This window comes from Mus musculus, chromosome 17, assembly GCF_000001635.26.
Source record: "Mus musculus strain C57BL/6J chromosome 17, GRCm38.p6 C57BL/6J".
NCBI lineage: Eukaryota > Metazoa > Chordata > Mammalia > Rodentia > Muridae > Mus > Mus musculus.
Window position 1 is genome coordinate 50,440,464 of NC_000083.6, and position 7,948 is coordinate 50,448,411.

Genomic DNA, 7,948 nt, shown 5'->3' on the forward strand with positions numbered 1-7,948 from the left:
AGCAGAATATTCTGAGGAACTATCTACCATAGAGGATTTCTTTTAGGAGATGCTATGGAACCTACACCCTGAAAAGGGGGCTCACCAATTTACCTCTCTGTCTTGCTTTCTTAATTTAAATAAATAAATAAATAAATAAATAAATAAGGCGCTAACAACCTGCCTCAAAGGGTTCTTGTGTGCAACCTAGCACTGCTAGTATAACTGTTGTTCTTAATTCTCCTGCAATGGCAGAGGTATTTTTTTAAACAACTTTACTGAGTCACAGTTGATGTACAAAGAACTTATATTTCTTATATACAATTTGAGACTGAACATAGGCAGTTATTTATGAAACTATCATTGTGCTCAAAATCGAGATAATAAGTGCATCTAATCCGATTTCTCTCACAGTATTCTTGTGTCTCTGAGTGGTGTTTTGTTGTAGTTGTGTGTTGGGAGTTTGACTCTGGAACCTTATGCACAAACGGAGACCAGCATCCAACTAATAAGCTACAGTCTAGTAGTTTATTTTCTTCATGTGGTAAGAGCACTTCATAGGAGACCTAGCCTACCTGTGATGGTTCGTATATGCTTGGTCCAGGGAGTGGCACTATTAGGAGGTGTGGCCTTGTTGGAGTAGGTGTGGCCTTGTTGGAGTAGGTGTGTCATCGTGGGTGTGGGCTTTAAGACCCTGTCCTAGCTATCTGGAAGCCAGTCTTGTCCTAGTTGCCTTTAGAACAAGAGGTGGATCTCTCAGTTCCTCTAACCCCACATCTGCCTGGACACTTCCATGTTCCTTCCTTGATGATAATCGACTGAACCTCTGAACCTGTAAGCCAACCCCAATTAAATGTTGTCCTTTATAAGAGTTGCCTTGGTCATGATGTCTGTTCATAGCAGTAGAACCCTAGCTAAGACACTAGCCCATTGATAGCTTTGAAGTGCACAAAGCTGTATTGTCAACGACAAACACTCTATTGCAATGCACTTTGAAACTTTACATGTGGTGAGCTTCCTTTCCCCCACCTTGGGACCATATTTTCATTGTGTTCTCTGCTTCTGGGTTGACAGATAGCTCATACAGTCTCAATGACCCAGAATAAAAACCACATTGGCTAGTGGTCTGGACCTTTTTAGGACAGTACTGCAACCTGGTGACTGGAGTCTAGAAGAAGGTGCAATGCTTCAGATGGGCATGTGGGAAAAAGAAATCTACTTTTTGTCCCTTTCTAGTGGCAAATTCCACACAGTTGCTAAGGGTGTCCTGGGACTCAGATTTCTACCATGAGAACAGAAGTATTAGTTGCCCAGAATGCTTGGGAACATACACACCCAGGGAATGCTCAAAGGCTAATGAGAAAGCAGCAGATACACTGCTGTAAATGCCTCTTGAGAGGCTTCGGTTGGCTTAAAAGCCTTTCCTCACAACTTCCCATTTCAGGGCAGATCTTCTATCACTCGGACTCCTTACCTACCCTACCTGCCTGTTACTCATCACCTTACCTCCAGTGATACTAGCATTTCTGATCATCAACAGAGACATTTGGACAGGACACTTGAGATCACAGCTATCACAACAGAGTAAAATCCAAACGCCAGCACACTGAGTTGTATTCACATAGACAGCACCATTAATACCTTTGTAGGAAGTAATTCAGTTCATAATGGCTCCCCATCAGCGGCCTTTAAAATGTAATCTGCCAGCATTTTAGAGGAGATGTTTTCAGAGGGACCATTTTTTGATGCCGGGGAGAACCACACAGGAAGCTCCTGTTTCCCAATCCTGGAGTTTTAAAGGGGGTGGGGCCAGGGGTAGAGTCAAGGGACAGAGCCATGGGTGGAGCCATGGGTGGAGCCAGAGGTGGAGTGGTTACACAGACCTACACAAGCTCATTCCACTATCTGAAGAGATGTGGATTGAAAAATGCCACGTCACCGCATGGTAATTCTTGCCTTTTGCCAACCACCATCCAGCTGAATCCGAGTCTCTAGGGACCACCTACATATCTTAACAACGCAGAGACAAATGTGTGAGAAGACTGCAAGAAGACTAGGAATGTTAATGGAAGCATCTCATCACTTTTGCAAATTTGTTCAGGACCCAGAAACCCTCTGCGAAACTACCGATAGATGACCATTGCGGGGGAGGGTGTCATGAAAACATACTGAGGACAGCATTTTTAGTTTCTTTAAAAACCAATCATTCTGAGAACAGTTGTTTATTACCAAGCTCCTTTCTCGGAGGCTTGTGCCTCCGAGCCATGTGCACTTGAAGTCACCAGAGTGGATGCAAAGAACTCCGGTGTTGGGACACACATGAGATCTGTTGAACCTGATCTCTGGTGATGGGACCCGAGAATTGATAGTACTGAGATACAGAATGCTCTCAAGATGGCTGCAAAGTGCAGCTGACATACACACTGCCCTCCAGGGGCCTTACGGACAGAAACTCACTGGGCCCTTACAATAGTCTCATAAGACAGGTGCTAACATCGTTCCTTGTCACTGAACAGTTGAAGAGGCAGCGGTGGCACAGTGAATTACCGACTTCTATCTGAGATCACTTGCTGACAGGTTTCACGAAGCTACTGTGAACCCCGGCCATTTGGCTCCAGAGCCTACACACTTAGCCAGCAAGCTAATTTCCTCCTGAATCATGGGAAACATGAATTTGTGGCAAAGGCCCAGCCTATAAAGCAGTGGTGGGGGCCTCTACATGGAGACCTGTGATGCTTCCTGGGAAACCAAAGACGCAGCCTTCCCAGGCAAAAGCTTACAAAAAATTTCCCCTGGAAAGTGAAGACTTTCCCATTCCTCCCATGGACTCCCCAAGGGTAAAAATTCCCACCTTTCCTCTCTTTCCCATACCCATCCAAATGAAGCGGAGCCCTTGGCTGTAGCTGAGATGCAGGGTAGCCAGTGGATCTTGGAAGCTGAGCCTTCTATTTGTAGCCGAGGCTCAGGTGTTCCTTACAGCCTGATTGACATGTGTGTTTATCCCATGTCAGAAGCAAGCTGCTGCTGTGTCAAATGTCTGCTATCCAGCTGAGAAAAGAGGGCAAGCTCAAAGGGGAACTGGGTCTTGCCCAAGATATTCTCTTGACCCTGGCCCTGGGACCTATGCAAAGTGATTCTACTACTCTCTGGGCCTTGGCCTAGGTCTCTGTAAAAATCAAGAAAGTTGGATTCCACTCGAGGCCCCGTCTCAGTTCAGCCAAGAGACATGTTGTGTTTGGCTCCCATAATGCTTTCAAAATTTTTTGTACATTAATTGCCAGCATGTAAAAATTGGAAGCATTTGCGTACAGATGTATATGTGGAGGTTTTGGACAGCTTGTTAAGAGTTGCTCTCGTTGTACTGTTCCTGTAATCTACCAGCTGGAGCTGAGAGCAGATGGTCTTCATAGGTGGGGTGGGCTCTCTGGGCCCTCCCCAGGTCTCTCACTTGTCCAAGGTCACCACTTCCATCTTCTGTCAGGCAGACATTGGGAATCGGGTGAGCTCCAAAATCTCTTCCAAAAGTTGAGATTCCTTTCTTTCTCAATCTCTGAATCCAGGAGCAAGTCTTAGAGATTCAGGCTCAGTCTGTGTGTTCATATAAAGAAAGGTAGGCTGTAAGTAAACAGAAAATGGTGATGTTTTCTCTTCACTATTTGCCTAGGTTTTATCTTTAACCTTGAGGCATACAATTTATAGCCTTTGGCATAGACTCTGTGCATTTTTATATTCTGGCTCACATTTTGAAGTCATGAGCAGAGACAAAGTCCATAAAAGAGGATGAAGACCTTGCTTTATCAAGGGGAGAGAGGGAGGGGCCTAGGATAATGTGTTCTCTGCTGTCTAACCCGAAATGACACAAGAACTACCTGTTCATCAAAACAAGATGATTTGAAATAAATTCCAGGAAAGGAAAATGTGTCAGATGATGTCTGAAACAGGCAGTTCATGGGCCATGTTCAATAAAGCGCCCTCTCTGTCTCTTTGTCTCTGGGTCTCTGTCTCTGTCTTTCTCTTTCTGTCTCTCTGGGTGGGATATAATTTTCTGGGATCTGGGTTACTTACTGAGAACCTTTCTAGTGGCATAAGGAAAGCATTATTGACCCCCCAGGGTTCCTTGAATAGGCCATTCATAAACATCCATCTGAGTGCCAATCTACCCAGTTTTAGGCATTTGTTTTACTGTATTGAGCTAGATGCAAAAGCAAACCTTCACTATGTTCAAGCATCAAATAGCACAGGGAGTTAAGGAATGAGAAGTCACTGTCTTTATCTTTTCAGTTAAAACTTTTATTTTAATTTCTAAATTTTTGGAGGGTGGAGGGTATATGCACACATGTGCACATGTATGTATATGTGCACAAGTGTGTGTGTGCCCCGAAGACAGAGGAAGGCATAGAGTGTCTTCCTCCTTTAATGCTTTTTCTCTTATTCCCTAGTGGCAGCATTTCCCATGGAGCCTGAAGCTCACCATTTCTGTGAGGCTGCCTGGCCAGTGCGCACAGGGTCTGCCTGTCTCTGCTTCTGATACTGGTGTTACAGGCACAAGGGGCTCCACCCAGCTTTTCCTTGAGTGCTGGGGATTCAAGCTCTGGTCCTCTTGCTTATAAAGCAAATGATCTGCCTCACTGAACCACCTCCCCAGCTCTGCTTTCACCCTTTCTTCACTGTGGGGAACTACAAGCAGCATAAAATGTCCTGTCTCAATCATTTTGAGCATACGGTGCATGTTGGTATTGAACATGAGTCACATGACGGTTCACATGATTGTTTTTGTCTTGACCCCAGTATTAACCAGAGTTACAGTCCTTTTTGTCCTTTCTCGAGTTATAAGTGCACTATTGGTTATTTTTACAGCTGTAGTTTTCCATGTCCTCCAAAGCTTCTACAGCATCATATACCAGTGGTTCTCAACCTGCGAGTCATGACCCCTTGGCGGACTGAATGACCCTTTTACAGGGGTAAACTAAGACCAGCAAAAAACACAGGTATTTACATTGCTGTCCATAACAACAGAAATTACAGTTATGAAGTAGCAGTGGAAATAACTTTATAGCTGGGAGGTCACTACAACATGAGGAACTGTATTAAAGGGTCACAGCTTTAGGAAGATTGAGAAACGCTGCCATAGATTGATCTTGCTAATTCTTTTCAGTGTCTGGCATACACGCCACCTTCATCTAAAAATCATAATTTATTTAACCAATTTTTTTTATACTGGATACTCGAACAGCTTTAAGATTTTGACATTATGGAAAAGCAAAAAACCCATTTTTGATGGACACATCTGGGACGTATACCTTGGGCCGCGTATGGACATACCAGGTGGATAATCTTTCAACACCTTGTAGCCGGAGACACTGATTGTAACTTTTCTGCCTGATGATGGATACAGCCCCATGACAGAAGTTTTCAGATAGAATAGAATCACAAACTGGAGATGACAGAGAAAATAAAACGAAATGGTAATTCTTAGTCAGATGACCTAAGTCCTGGCTTTGTCAGACTAGTCTTTGTGCAGTCTGCTTATAGCATTGCTTGTCTCAAAATGTCCCCATCTAAAAGGCGGTTGGTAGCCCTGCCTGAGAAACACAGGAAGAGTTAGGGAATAAGGGGCAGGTACTGCGCATGTGCTGAGCACTGCTGTTACTTGTGTCTCTTCGGTGGACCATAAAACTTGAGGCGGATGTTTTGAGTGTAAGAACATTCCAGATAGTTTCAATGAAAGAATATTAATCTCACAGCATCTTTAGTCTGCTGCCAAAGCATGCGCAAAGCAGACAGCCTGTTGCCACTGGGAATTACCCACTAAAGACTTAACTCACTCACCCACTGGGTTCCTGTCCTCCTAGCCTTCTCTGGAAATCCTTGGGCTTCCCTTCCTTTTTCTCCTTATAGATGGCATTGGAGATTCCCCTAACTTCCCAACCTTCCTCTGTGTCAAAGGAAGCCTGAGTCCCAGATAGGTTTCTGAATCTTCTTTACCATACCCTACATCTCTGGAAACCCCTCTTGGACTTTACCAAATAATCTTGACTTTGCTTTGTTGGGTGATTTGAGACTACCTTTTTTATCTTAATAAATGGGAGTAGAGTCAAAGGGGCATCCCTTAATATCTTTTCTTTTTCTTTGTGTGTCCCAGTTGGCTGGATGAGGGAAGGGGATGAGATTTTATGACTAGCTCATTCATTTCCCTGGTGAATAGCCTGTTTGCATTCCCTAGATCTTAATTGTATTGAGGAGCCCAAACCACTCCTTCCTTGTGCCAGACTGGCTTGTCTCTGGTTCTTCTTGCCTGACAGAGGCCCCTCCCCCAATATCTCTTCATTGTCCCAACCATTAATATTTTTACAGTGACAAAAGATGGCCCTGATGAGCAGCAGGGCTGGACAGGGAGAAGTTGTTGACAGAACAGAGGCCAGGTGGAATGTGGCTTTGGGCAGGGGGAATCTATGCAGTGCTTTAGCCATGGCAACTCTAGGTGCTCTCATCCTGGAGATCATTGTCTGTTAAAGCCCCTTAGTGTCTTGTGACCACGAGGTAGGATGCAGTCACCAGGGTTAGAGGGACAGTTCAGGGTCTTGGAGGTTCTCCTAGAGCCTGGGCTGCAGTGGGAGTTGCTGTGGGTAGTTGGAACTCATCAACGAATTTGACAGCAAGTGTTGGAAAGCCTGTGGAGAGAGAGAAAAACCCTTATTTACTATTGGAGGAGTGCAAATTAATATAGCCATTACGGAAGTCAGTTTGGAAATTTCTCCAAAAACTAAAACTACCATGTGACTCAAGGTATTTCATTCCTGGGTGTATACCCAGAGAACCCCGTACCCCACTACAGAGATGTTTGCACATTCATATTTATTGTTGCTTCATTCACTGTAGCAAAGAATTGTAATCTACCTAGTTGTCTATCAACAGATGAATGGATAACAAAAAGTTTGGCGCGTGTGTATGTGTGTGTGTGCGTGCGTGCGTGCGTGCGTGTTTGTGTTTGTGTTTGTGTGTATGGATATATTTCTCAGCTCTAAAGAAAAGTTAAGTTTAAAAACTTACAGAAAATGCAAAGACTTAGAATATATATAATTCTAAGAAAGAAACATTTTTTCTCTCATTTGTGGAATCTAGATAGTAAAATATACATCTAGGCAAACAAATGTACATGTGGGGACAGGGTAGCATGACAAGAAGAGGGCAGGAGATGAGCAAGGACTGAATGCAGGTAATGGACCCACGACGTGAAAGAGGAAATAAAAGCCAAGGGATTTTCTAGTTCTAATTATGTCACAGATTTGGTTTGGTTTTGGTTTGGATGGTGGATAAGTTCATAAAAATATATTTGATTCTGAAAGTTTAACGTTTAATATAACACTTGATTTACAAATGCCAATTCTAACTGTGTGTAAATCCATTAAGTTGTATAGATTTTGATTCTGGTTAATGTTGGCATGTGATGCATTTATTTATTTGTATTTTTAAAAATAAAGTTATTTTTAAAAAAAATTAAAAAGAAACAGAGAAGAGTTTCTTGTTACCTGTATTCATGGTGTCCTGTGCTGACTTCTGAAAAAATCAGCACCCCACCCCCACCCCCAGTGGCTCTGGATGCCAGGTTCTGTGGTCATTCCAGCCAGGTCTAGGTGTCGACAGAATGCTAGAACCAGGACCACGTCCTTTTGAAAGGCTCATCCTAAACATTGACAGAGAGGCTAGAGATTCATGGAACAGTGATGTGTGCCAAGCTTCTTCTAAAACCGGGAAAGACAGTGACCAGAGTGGAAAAGGGACCAGGCTTCAGGGATTATGTGTCAGTGCGGTTAGTTTCACACAGGTTATTTTTAATAGGATTATTATTAGTAGAGCTATAAAGAAAAAGAAAATGTAATTACAAAGGTCAGGAACCAGGAATCATATGCACAAGAAAAGAAAAAAAGGATCAGGTTGGAAAGAAATTGCAGAAATTCCTCAACCCAAT